Below are 13,680 nucleotides of genomic sequence, written 5' to 3'. Positions count from 1 at the left end.
ACACACACAGGTTTCAGTGGAAGTCCTCAGACTTTCCCACGGACAACACCCCCTTAATACCCTTTTAGTTCATACACTATCTGTTGCATGTAATTGTCTGTTTAGGGAGCTCTGGATCCAAACTCTTCTGGTAAAAGGGCTTGTGAGCAGTTTACTTTCTCTGCAATGACTTCATTGCAAAGGATTTTTCTTCTGTGTCAAGTTTGCCACGTGCTGGCTTTCCCTCCTCTTGTTCACCGGAGCGTCCCAGTTTCTGGAAATAATTTGTGGTTTGGAAATCGCCTCTGAGGCTTCAAAGATCTTAAAATTTACCATACCAGATTGGATTGTTGGGTCCATCTAAGCTGGTGTCCTGCTTCCAGACATGACCAATACCCAATGCTTCAGAAGAAGACAGAACTCCTTCATAACAACAACAACCCTTCACTCTTACATAGTGGACCTAGCCTGACTAATTTAAGGAATTGGCACCCCCTTCATGCACTACCATGCTAGATTGCACTAGACTTTTGGGGAAGGTACCTCAAGAAAGCACACAAAACATCAGTGGGGGAACCTCACAAAGATGAATAGATTGAAGGGAGACACAGATTATCAAGGAGGACTTCCCAAAACACAGCACAGCATTGCATAGTGCCTTCCAGGCCTGTTTTGGCTCATTGTCCCTCATCAAAGGAATTGGCAAGCAAATCTTTATTGTAAAAGACAGAAGAGACGCTGTGGGGGAGGTATTGAAATCTGGGGATAATTCACAAAATTCCAGCCCGTATTATAGAAGAAGCCTAAAGTTATATATCTCACTGGTTCTTATTTCTTTGGTTGATGGATTTAAATGGACAAAAGCAACCCATTAATGGCAACATCCCATATTCAACCACCATCCTCCCCCACTCCTCTTACATTAATGGAAAGCATGTGCAATCTAAGGCTGGCATTTTATGACCCCATTACTCATGCTGAGGTAGTGCCTCACTCCACAAAGTCCTGTTTCCTTCCGTTGGACTACTATTTGCCGAGGAAGGTGCTGCTCGGTGGGAGTAAGGCTGTCAGGATCAGATCCTAGGGAAAATGACTACCCTGGAAAGAGGACTGCTGCTGGTCAGCCCTGGCACTTCTCTGCAGCAGTCATGCATGGCATTATCATATGGATGTCTACGAGGGTCACCTAGAATGGACTCTGAGAATAGCCCTGGGATGACAAGGACCTGAACTGGATTTCTCTGTCCCGGTGACATAGATTTGGCACCACCCTGAGAGAATATTGTCTGCAGACTGTCTGGACTCCATGAACATGAACTGAGTTTGTGTTCCAGCCTGGATTGGATTCAGGGTACAATTCTTGGCAGCAGAGAGACCAGCATGGGACTTCTCTGCCAAAGTGGAGTATGTGACGTGCATGGTGTTATATTGCCACCTAGAGGTGAGAGTGCATAGGCTACAGCTGAGTAAAGATGGCTGACAAACAAGTCATGTCCGTGGCTGTGCTGTGGTTAGTACATGCTGTAAAAAGTGGGATTAAGGATTTTGGATGCTCATCACTCACCTAAAAAGCTACGCCCTGTTGTGAGTGCTCACAAGTTGCCATTGGTTTTCTTCCTGGAGGTGAGATGGGGCAGCTCTGTGGCAGGATGGTAAAGGCTGAAGGTTCAGAAATATGGAGATTTTATGTCAATGACTTAAGATCTGGGTTTGCATATTTGATGTTAGCGTCTAACATCTTGCTAGCCTATGTGGATTTCTGGTCCCACCCCCCCACTTAGGGGACAGGCCTCTGCCCTCAGAGTTCTCACTAGTTGATCCCTGCATGGGGACCCTCGTCTCCATAGAAACCAAGAGAGGATGGTTAAACTTTAGTCATCCCAGATCTTCTCCACAGGAATCTGACAGAGCAATAAATGATAGAATATGCATTTTGTTTTGTTCAGCGTGGAAGAAGTCTCTTGCTGTGATGGGCTTTATGTTAGCTGGTGTCCCAGGATACAGACACGTGGTGATACAAGAAGCCTGCTATTGCATGATGGAGTGCTGTGGTGACAGACTGGAAGACAGTTGCTACAAGTGCAACGGCTCACTGTCGCAGTGAAGTCATGCACTGATTTCCATCTGCTCAGATATGCATTCAAGGCCGCCTTGACACTCCCTTTTAAAAATCTGTGGCCTGAGTTTTTGGAATGCAAAGTATATGGTGTGGTATAAATAATAAACACTGCTGAGAGGCTCATGACATTCCATAGTCAATTACAAAAATCACAGAACCCTGTCCCCGGACTCTTACAATCTAAATTAGACACAACACACCAAGAGAGGACAATCAAAACAGGGCAGGGAGGTGGCTATCAAAGGACAAGGCATATAAACCGCGAGACATGCTGTTGTTATTCAGATAACTTGTTACTGATTACATATACATCATAGATTGGAGGTCAGTGTGGAATGAAGGCTGGGAGGCACTAAAAGACTGATAGCACTGGGTAGAGCATGGTATAGTGCAGATGGGTTCTGTGAAAGCTTCCTCCATACATCTCCCCAGTAGCAACCTGCAACACCCGCTGCCAATCAAAGGCTCCATTCTCCTAAGAAAGACCCACTCAGAGGGGAGACTCCATTTCTGGGAAGTCTTCCATCTGCAGGGCAGGGTTCACTCTGCTGTCCACCCCTGGGGAAAAAGTCATACTTAATAGTCAGCCTACCCAACGTCCTGCATGAGCCATGCTTCAGGGGGTTTCCCCTTCCATCTCTGCCCCTAACTAAGGGTTTCACACCATGCAGTGGGGGTACTTTATAAGTAAGAAAGCTCCTTCCATGGATTTAGGGGTAGAGGGAAGATTATACGTACAAATATTTGAAGGGATTTTCAAAGCCACACAGGAGTTAGGCTCTTTGAGTTTCAATGGGATTTGGGTGCCTAACTCTCTTAGTCTCCTTTAAAAATTCCAGCTATAAACATCAATTACCATGTATAAGTTCTGGAACTAGGGGTGCTGCTGCACCCTCTGGCTTGAAGTGGTTTCCATCATATACAGGGTTCACATTTGGTTCAATGGTTCTCAGCACCCCCACTACAGAAATTGTCCTCCCATAGAAGCCAATAAGAGTTTTGCCATGGATATCAGTGGGAACAAACTGAGGCTCTAAGGATTTGATCCCGAGAGATGGTGAAAAGCCACAATTCCCGCTGAATTCAACTCCTCCCAGGAACAGCCTTTAAGGAGGAGCAGAGTTACCTGGGATGGTCAAAAAGAGTATAAAGTGGGTGTTGGAATCCCCATTATGACAAAAAGAAAAGGAGTACTTGTGGCACCTTAGAGACTAACCAATTTATTTGAGCATAAGCTTTCGTGAGCTTTGCGAATACAGACTAACACGGCTGTTACTCTGAAACCCATTATGACAGTTATTACCTGAGGCAGTACCATTTGCTGCAGAATCCATCCCACTCTGCAGAATTCAGCTCTAGAACCTACGCTTTCATTTTTTAAAACTGCTCCCATATTATTTTCCAAAGTCTGCTAAAGGTGTTAGACTTTCTGTTTAGGGGGATAGAATTCTACCCTCTGGGCAGATATCCCACCCACCCCCTTCTCCTCAAGCACATAGGAACTCTGAACCTATAGCCAATAGGGGCAACAGCTCTGAAAGGTCTGAGCTCACCTCCCCCACCCTTCAGCACCATGGGATAGTAAGTCTAACACCGAAAGCTGACAGTTTGAATGTCAGCATTGGTAAGGCTGATCACTTTAGCAGAAATTGCCAGCTACTGTGATTTTCCCAGATTCCAAACGGTTTCCAATGCTTCCCCAGGTCCTAAAAGCCTATATTGTGCCTACCCAGATGGCTAAAGCTCCAGTTTCCTGCCTGACAACTTCTACAATGCAGTTCTGCATTCCCAAGACATAAATCTGCAGCATACTGAAAACGGATCATGTGGAGACAGCATAAAATGAACTGAATCTCAACATGACACAGAGGACACTCTACTGAGTACATTATTCATTCCCATCTTTAATCATTACATTTCTCCATTTTTTTTTCCAATTTACATGGAGCTGCAACACATTTTCCAGCCTGCTGTACTGGAAAGCTGCAGAGCGCATGGACCTTGCTATTGAATGTAAGACCTTCTTGTCATGTTGTACCTTGGGCCTTTGTCCTCAGAAAACAAGATAGCAATAGGTAGTAACCAGTTGTTATCTACCTGGGAGCTAAGTGTTTGTAGAAGCAGGTACTGGGAAGTAAAAGCAGGGATTCTGGCAGCAGGGGGAAGGGCAGGATTCTTGCCTGGAATAAGAACCACCTTTACTGAACCTCCAGTCTGCATTCCCCAGATGGTCTGTCCTACCAGTTCTTGGCCTGGAAGGGGAGACCCAGTTGTGGCTCTCACAGCGGGTGAAGGAGAGATGTTAGGTTGATTAGGAAGGTAAGATGAGGCCCTTGCTGCTGTGGGGAGGGAAAGAGAGTACATTTGTTCTGGATTGAGCTGTGACTTTCATTACAGATCCTCCAAGGGTTAAAGCTAGTTTGAAGCACACAATGTAGGGAAAGACTGTTACATGGGTTGCAGGGAAGGCTAAATTGGCCTAATACAGTATTTTTTCCCATCCTTGATTTCCATGATTCCGTAATAAACATACTCTGAATCAGCAAATGATATTTCCCATTCACATTCGCTATTTCTTCTCTGAATTCACCGCTCGCCTCTGGAATGATCTGCAGCTTTACCTTCCTCCTTGGAGAAAGACAGCTGGATGACTTCACTCCGTGCCTGGAAGCTGGCAATGAAGTTATCACCCCTTTTTGAGCACAGTACAGTTTCTATCACCCTCCGCTCAGGATCCACTGAAGCTCTGGAAATTCTTTTATATCCTTACATGAAATAACAACACAGTCCCTTGGTGACATTTTGTTCCCATTAGCACATGCAAAAGAGAAAAACAAAATACTTAATCCTGGCCAGATGAAAGAAAAATCTAACTGGGCTCCTGCACTGTCTCGCATGGACCAGAAGTCATCTTCTGTTGTCAGCTGCTTGACAGATGGCTATAAATGTAAACTGAAGTTATATTAGCTAGTCTTCTGCTTAAGAGTCGGATTCTGCTCTTATTTTAGTCAATGGCAAAACTTCCATTACAACTGGGCTGTGCTCAGGAGAATCATGTCTTAACTTTTTCACAAATCACATTGCTAAGTGTAGATTGTGTTTAGATGTGGGTAGAGAAGTGGTATTTGGATCTGGAATTGAATTAGGCAGGGGTTTCAGGCTGGATTCACTGCTATTGAAATCTCAGACAGTTTTGACCCTCAAATGGTGGTAACTTTGTAAGAACAACTAATCTTGCGAGATTTCTGCCCTATTAAAAATGGTAGCAGTCTCATGAAGTCAGCTGTTTTCTTTTATGAAATTTCTGCCATTTTTGGCAGAAATCTCATGACTTACCACTCTTTTCAAAAGATTGCAGTAGAGGTGGATGGGAAATTGTTTTCCTATTCTGAATTTTTTGAAAAAGATTTAGAAAACTGTTCCTATTCTGAATGCAGATGAAAAATCAAAATCTCAAACATTTTCACAAACCAAACATTCAAAATTTTGTTTGGATCAGATCAACCTGAACATTTAGTTTCAATAATTTAAAAATATTTCATTTTGATTTTGACCTTTTCAGAGGATTTTTTGTTTGTTGGGGGGGGGGTTGCATTTTTTGCTATCATTGAACCTAAATTTTTAAACAAAAAATTATTTTGAACTGAAACTTTGATTTTTTTTGTTTAGAAAATGTCAAAAAAATTCAACTTTTTTGAATTGGGAAATTCATCAGAACTGATCCTTCCTTGTGAACAGTTTTGGATTTGATGAAAAGACATTTTGCTGAAACATTTCCCCATGAGCTTTAGATTTCAGCTCAGTCCAGATCAGAGCAGGGGGGAAAGGATCTACTATTTTTAGATCTGACCTAGAACCAAAACTGAGTAAGTTTACTTTGGAGCTTAAATTTGAAGAGGTCAGGATTCTGGTTTTGATCAGTCACTGGTTCTGTTGTCTTTGTAAGGGAACTTCTCTAGGACTCTTTTGCTCTGATTCTTCAGACACTGAACTTAATTCTGTAGCCACAGTCACTTTGCTGATTATTTATTTTTTCTGTTTCTAAGATGGCTTCCTGTTTTGTTTGATCCTTTGTTATTGTCCAATTACTGTATTTCCTGTGCCCACTCTACTGATTTCTAACTTAATCTTCCTGGTATTCATAGACATTTCTGTGGCAGGAACACTTGATTTTGCTTTACAGCTTATCGTTGGCAGGAATTTGACTTTGTATCAAACTGCAGCTTCTGTCATGCAAACTGATGTAGCTCTGTTATCTTCAGTGGAGATACATTGACTTCCATCAGCTGAGGAGCTGGAATAACATTGGCTGGAAGGATTTCTAATACAGTACGGGGCCTAAAGGGAAGTGTAAAAGTGGTTCAAGGAAGAATGATGAATTATTGATTATTAATAGTAATTAATGAAAGTATACAATACTATAAATGCACACAGCACTTCTAAGACACATTGTCCCACCCCAAAAGCACTTAGCGTCTGACACAGAGAAGGCAAAACATGGGATCCCAATTCATTTAAGGAATAGTGAGTAGCGATTAATGGGGAAGAGAGACTCACATAGTAAAAACTTTAGGAAGAAACAGGTTTTAGGGAGGGATTTGAAGAAGGGGACTTGGTGCGTAGAATCAGGGAATCTCTTCCAAGCACACAGGTCTGAAAGCTGGGAGTGGGAGGTCACTTCTGGCAGGAGGCTAAAGAGGTACAATCAGGAAGATATTTGAAGTGTATTACAGCAACTTTATTGACCCTTCTCAGCCATGTGACATATTTTTACATGCCAGCTGGAAGCGGCAGCCAGTACATCCCTTGGCCCGCTCCGCTTCCAGCGGCTCCCATTGGCCTGGAGCAGCGAACCGTGGCCACTGGGAGCCGTGATCGGCTGAACCTGCGGACGTGGCAGGTAAACAAATAGGCCAGGCCCACCAGGGGCTTTCCCTGCACAAGCAGCGGAACAAGTTTGGGAACCACTGGATTAGATGTTACTTGCAGCCCCTTCAAACCCTATGATTCTATAATTCTATGATTCCAAGGCCAGAAGGAACCATTGGGATCATTGGGATCATCTAGTCTGACTTCCTGTATAACAGAGGCCACAGAACTTCCCCAAAATAATTCCTAGACCATCTCTTTTAGAAAAACATCCAATCTTGATTTGAAATTTTCAAGTCATGGGGCATCCACCCCAACCCTGGGCAAATTGTTTCAATGATTCATTACTCTCTCTGTTACAAATATACACCTTATTCCCAGTTTGAATTTGTCTAGCTTCAGCTTCTAGCAATTGGATCGTGTTATACCTTTCTCTGCCAGACTGAAGAGCCCGTTATTAAATATTTGTTCCCAATGTAGATACTTATAGATGGGAACCAAGTCACCTCTAGACCTTCTTTTTGCTAAGCCAAATAGATTGAGCTCTTTGAGTCCATCATTGTAAGGCAGTGGTTTTCAAACTTTTTTGTGGGGATGCCCACAACCCAGTGGAGCTGGGGATGAGGGGTTTGCGGTGTGGGAGCGGGCTCTGGGCTGAGGTAGGGGGTTGGGTTGCAGGAGGGGGTCAAGACTCTGAGCTGGGGTGCAGGCTCTGGGGTGGGCCAGGGATGAGGGGTTTGGGGTGCAGGAGGGGGCTCTGGGTTTTGGGGGGGGGCTCAGGGCTGGGGCAGGGGATTGGGGTGGGGGCTTACCTCGGGCGGCTCCCAGTCAGCAGTGGTGTTAAGGCAGGCTTCCTGCCTATCCTGGCACTGTGGACCGCGCTGCACCCTGGAAGCGGCCAGCAGCAGGCCCGGCTCCTAGGCGGAGGCACGAAAGTGGCTCTCGCCCACAGGCGCTGCCCCTCCAACTCCCATTGGCTGGAAACTGGCCAATGGGAGTGCGGAGCTGGTCCTTGGGGCAGGGGCAGTACGTGGAGCCCCGTGGCCCCCGCACCTAGGAGCCAGACCTGCTGCTGGCTACTTCCGGGGCACAGCACAGTATCAGAACAGGTAGGGACTAGCCTGCCTTAGCTGGGCAGCACCGCTGACAGGACTTTTAATGGCCCAGTCAGTGGTGATGACCAGAGCCGCCACGACTCAGTGCCTTACATTCCATGACCCAGTACTGGGTCACGACCCACAGTTTGAAAACCATTGCTATAAGACATGTTTTCTAATAATTTAATGATTCTCGTGTCTCTTCTTTGAACCCTCTCCAATTTTTCAGTATCCTTCTTGAATTGTGGACACAGGACTGGACATGGTATTCCAGCAGTGGTCACATAAGTGCCAAATATAGAGGTAAGATAACCTCTCTACTCTTACTCAAGATTCCTCTGTTTATGCATCCCAGGATTGCATTCGCACTTTTGGTCACAGTGTCCCACTGGGAGCTTACGTTCAGCTGATTATCCACTGCGATCCCCACATCCTTTTCAGAGTCACGGCTTCCCAGGATACATTCCCCCTTCCTGTAAGTATGGCCTACATTCTTTGTTTCTAGATACGTACATTTACATTTAGTTGTATTATAACACATTATTTGCTTGGACCCAGTGTACCAAACAATCCAGATCTCCCTGAATCAGTGAAATGTCCTCTTCACTATTTACCATTCCCTAAATTTTTGTGTCATCTGCAAACTCTATCAGTAATAATTTTATGTTTTCTTCCAGGTCATTGATAAAAATGTTTAAACAGTGTAGGGTCAAGAACCGATGCCTACGGTACTCCACTGGAGACACACCCACTCGATGATGATTCCCCATTTAATATTACATTTTGAGACCTATCCATTCGCCAATTTTTAATCCATTTCATGTGTGCCATGCTAATTTTACATCGTTCTAGCTTTTTAATCAAAATATTGTGCAATACCAAGTCAAACACTTTACAGATTATTGCCTTTATCAATCAAATTTGTAATCTCATTAAAAAAATCAAGTTAGTTTGACAGAATCTATTTTCCATAATCCCACATTGATTTGCATTAATTATATTACCCTCCTTTACATCTTCATTAATCAAGTGCCATATCAGCAGCTGCATTAACTTGCCCAGGATCAATATCAAGCCTATAATTATCCAGGTCCTCCAGTTTTCCCTTTTTAAAAATTGGCACAATATTAGCTGTCTTTGAGTCTTCTGGAGCTTCCCCAGTGCTCCAACACTTATTGAAAATCAATATTAATGTAATGGTCCAGTGAGCTTCCCAGCCAGCTCTTTTAAAACTTTTGGATGTAAGTTGTCTGGACCTCTAGTTTTAAATTTTTTTAACTTTAGTCTGAAGAAGAGCTCTGTGTAAACTCAAAAGCATGTCTCTCTCACCAACATAAATTGGTCTAATAAAAATATTACCTCACCCATCTTGTCTTTCTAATATCCCCAGATTGACATGGATACAATGCTGCTTATAACTTCAGTAACTTCTGTTTAACATCCTCCAGAGATACTAGTGGAAAGATTATCATCATCACCATATGATGAGACTATATCATCTGTTTTTCCCCAAATACAGAAGAGAAATTTTATTGAACATTTCTGCCTTTTCTGCATTATTATCAATAATGTTACCTTTTCCATCTAGTAAGGCACCAAGACCATTGTCAGGATACTTTTTGTTCTTAACGTATTTTAAAAACTCCTTATTGTCCTTAACTCTGCTGGAATAGATGTCTCTCTATGTCCCTTTGCTTCCCTTATCAATTTTATGCAGTTCCTAGCTCTGATTTATATTGATTTCTATCAACTTCCCCTTTCTTCCATTTGTTTATATATAACAAATGGAAGAAATTATGTTACTGTGCCTTCACTTCCCCTCTAAACCAGGTCAGTGTTTTTTTAACTAATATGGCCTTCGTCTTCGATTGTGGCATTTTGGGTATTTACTAAGGTGGTCTGAAATGATTCCCACTTATAATTCCCAAATATGCATGTCCTTTATATAGAACTCTGATAATAGGAGAAAAACAGAAGATGAAGGGAAGACCTTACACCCCCTTGCCCCCAGCAACTGCAAGTTTCCACTCTCGGGCTCCTTCTGTTCCCCTTCTCATCAGTTTTGTTTTGCCCACACCACAAATTTCCCCTTCCCATTTCCTGAATGGGAAAGCTAGAACTTTTTAAAATTAAAACAAAGACTCTCCTTTTGTCTGTCTCTGTGGTTTGATCGGCTGAAGAGGGGACAGGGCAACGGCTATGCTGTAAGAAGCTTGGGGCCAGGTTTGAAAAATCCTCGGTATCATAGCTAGAAACTACTCATTTGAAACCCCATATATGTAAGTAGATCAGGAAATGTCTAGGAAGATGCGATTAGGTTTCTCTCTTTTTATTTCTTCATGGCTTGTGGATTCCTCTGTGCTAAACCCAGGTGTTTTTGTTTTGCTTGTAACCTTTAAGCTGGACCTAAAGAAAGCTATTCTTAATGCTTAATCCTTGTAGATTTTTTTTTTAAATCTAGCAAATGCCTAAGTCCCCAGATGTATTTTCTCTCTCTTTTTTTTTTTAAATAAAATTTACCTTTTTAAGAACAGAATTGGATTTTTGTGTCTTAAAAGGTTTGTGCACATGTTGTTTAATTAGCTGGTGGCAACAGCTGATTTATTATTTTTCTTTCTCAGCTCTTCCCCAGTGGGGGAGAGGGGTGAAAGGGCTTGAGGGTACCCCACAAGAAGGAATTCCCAAGTGCGCCTTCCTGGGCTCTCAAAGGGATTCTGCTCGTGGTTGGTGGCAGCATCTACCCATCCAAGATCAGAGAAAAGCTGTAACCTTGGGGGTTTAGTACAAGCCTGGAGTGGCCAGTATTAATTTTTAGAATCCTTGCGGGCCCCCACCTTCTGCACTCAAAGTGCCAGAGTGGGGAATCAGCCTTGACATTGTCCTTCACCCTCTCTCATCTCTGCATCTTCTTCCCCATGTGCCCTTCCACCTGGAACCTCTTCCATCACCAGTTTTGCCACATCTCCCCCCTCCTTCAGATGTGCTTTTTCCAACAGGCCAGCTGGTCTCTATCCCTCCCTTGAGGGAATTGCTCAAAACAATTTTGTAAAATAAAATTAATCCATGCCAGGCATTATAGTACTTAACTGCTCATTCATGCCCTTTCCCTGGGTTTGTATATTGCTTGCCCAAATTGCAAGCTCTTTGGGGCAGGGACCCCATTATTGTGTGTGTGCAGATCCTAAGTCATGGTAAGTAACAGCAGAGTTTTAGACAGGGATGAGAATCTTGTAGATGAATTGCAGCTTGGATATGGTGAAAGAGAGGAAATCACTGAAGGAACTGAAGGATGAGGTGATGTGGTCAATGCAGGGAGAAAGGATGATGACTTTAGCAGTGGCATTTTAGAAGGACCAGAGTGGGAGTATCAGACAGATGGGGAGGAAAAAGTTTATAAGGAAGAAACATAACCCAAGGGAGGACAAGCCTGTTGGGACAGGGAAGAAGGGCTGATTTTTGAGAGGTAGTGTCGTGTAGTGAATAGCCCAGCGACCTGGTTTTTATTCTCCGCTCTGCCACTGACTTGCTGTGTGACCTTGGGCAAACTTCTGTATGCCGCTCTTTCTCCTTGCACCCCTTTTTCTATTTATAATAAGCTGTTTTAGGGCAAGGATTGTCTCTTATTATGCGTTTGCACATCACCCTGTCACAGGCTTGCCTGAGCGATGGGAATGTCTCACAAAACAAGCTGCTCTGATTTTACAGCAGTAAATTGATATTTAAATCAAAATGGCCCCCTGAGCTTTAAAATTCTACAACATAAAACAACAGCCCTTCATTGACCTAATCAGCAGGTGTGTCAGAGTTAGTCCCCTAAACAAGCCCGGGTTCTTGGGTTAAGATAAGGGAGATTCTTCCATCCCCCATCCCACTTTCACCTAGAACTGGCCCCTGGAAGAAGCAGCCAGCCCCTTTTATCTTGTCTGCTGGGCCCTGATTGGCTTCTGCCTATTCCTGGCCCTTCTAGCCACTGGAACCAATCTTCATTGGTTCTGCCTGCGGCTGATCCTGGATGGACTCTCTATGCAGTTCTTGGAGGACTGAACTCAGTGCTTCTCTTCTACAAAAGGACACCTTCTTTCAGTGGGGTGTGACAAGTGAATGGGACCTCCAGCAGGGGGCAGCAAATGCCTGGTAGACCCCATCCCAGGCCTGAAATGCAATTTAGGCCCCTAAGCTCTACTGTATTATGAATAATAATACTGATGATATAGCTGGGATGTGACGGAGAGAACAACAGAGAGAAGTCACATATTACACTGACAATGTGTGTCTGGAAGATAGGGAGAATAGACAAGATGTCAGCTGCAGCAGAGAAGGGAGAAGACAGAAAGAAAGATTAAGGAGAAAGATGAGAAGCTCATTTAAAAGGAATGGATTACCCACTCAGAGGGAGGGAGAGTTGACTACAGAGGGATTGTAGAGAACCACAATAGGGACAAAGAAATGGAAACTCCACCACTAGAGGGAGATAACCCAAAGCATTCTGGGAAAAATACTGGAGCTATCAGTTCTCTGCATCCATGTCCTCCTGCCTTTTAAATCCAGCATGCTTCCTGTTTGTTGGCCACTGAAACACTAGGTTAACAAAAATAAACCTAACTTTATTATTTCCATGCATCCCCCAAAACTTATTTCTAACACAGTTGTCATACAACTGCTGATATCTACTCTAAATCCATATAATATTTACAGAATTAAAAAAAAGAAAGAAAGAAAGAAAAGATGTGTTTTTAAGCCAGTCCTATTTTTAAGCACACCATTGGTTTCAGCAAGAAGTATCTTTTTATATTGTTGTGTTCTTATGGAACAAATAGTGTTCAGTGAATCCTATGTTTATTCTTCTATTGTGACATAAAATGTATCAGATAAAAGTCAATCACAAAGCAGTGCACATGTTGTAATGGATCATCTATGCTGAAAGCCACTGCAGAGGATGCGTATTTTACGTGAAGTACTTGAAAAGAAGATTGTTTGGTGCACAAAGGATATGATCCAAAGCCTATTGAAGTCAATGGCAAGTTTCCCATAGAGTTGAGTGGGCTTTGGATCAGAACTAAGGAGAGGGAGCTAGTTCCAACCATAAAGGGCACCATAAAAGGCAGCATGAAAATTAAAAATAAATATAATGGTGAAATCCTGGTTGAATTAAAGTCAAAAGGAGTTTATCCATTGATTTGAATGGGGTCAGGATTTCTCCCAGTAAGCCATTAAATGATACTGTTAGTGACCTACTGATAAAATTATTCATATTGGTTAAAGGTCCCATGAGACATGCAGTGGCCATACAAGTTCCAACATACATGCCTCATCCCCCACTGGAAAAACCACTCCTAATGGTGAGGAGGTCATTCACCCTCTCTGCCTTCTCAGCAGCTTCTCTCCTGAGACTGCCAAGGAGGGTGCCAAATGTGATGTGTGCACCTGTCCCCCTAGAGTAAACTGCAAACATATAATAGAGGCCACTGAATGGTGATCAGGTGTCAATGGCTTGCACTCACCACTGACCCAAGCTGGATGTGAGCTAGTGACTTAGGGTCTGAGTCAATGCCCATAGAAGTCAATGAAAAGACCCATTGGCTTTGATGGATATTGGATCAGTTCCACTGACTGTGA

At 43.3% G+C, this 13,680-nt stretch overlaps 1 long non-coding RNA gene across 3 annotated transcripts in view; it reads left to right on the top strand.

Annotated features, from left to right (window-relative positions):
* Window positions 1-10,552, top strand: part of LOC140912598 (uncharacterized) — a 40,780-nt gene extending 30,228 nt beyond the window's left edge. For all 3 annotated transcript variants that reach the window (XR_012159324.1, XR_012159325.1, XR_012159323.1), the window contains 2 exons: window positions 8,420-8,539; window positions 9,455-10,552. This is a non-coding gene — a long non-coding RNA (uncharacterized lncRNA). The remainder of the gene's footprint in view (window positions 1-8,419; window positions 8,540-9,454) is intronic.
* The last annotated feature ends 3,128 nt before the right edge of the window (window positions 10,553-13,680 follow it).

Source organism: Lepidochelys kempii, chromosome 6 (assembly GCF_965140265.1).
Source record: "Lepidochelys kempii isolate rLepKem1 chromosome 6, rLepKem1.hap2, whole genome shotgun sequence".
NCBI lineage: Eukaryota > Metazoa > Chordata > Testudines > Cheloniidae > Lepidochelys > Lepidochelys kempii.
This window is presented reverse-complemented; position numbering and strand designations above follow the sequence as displayed.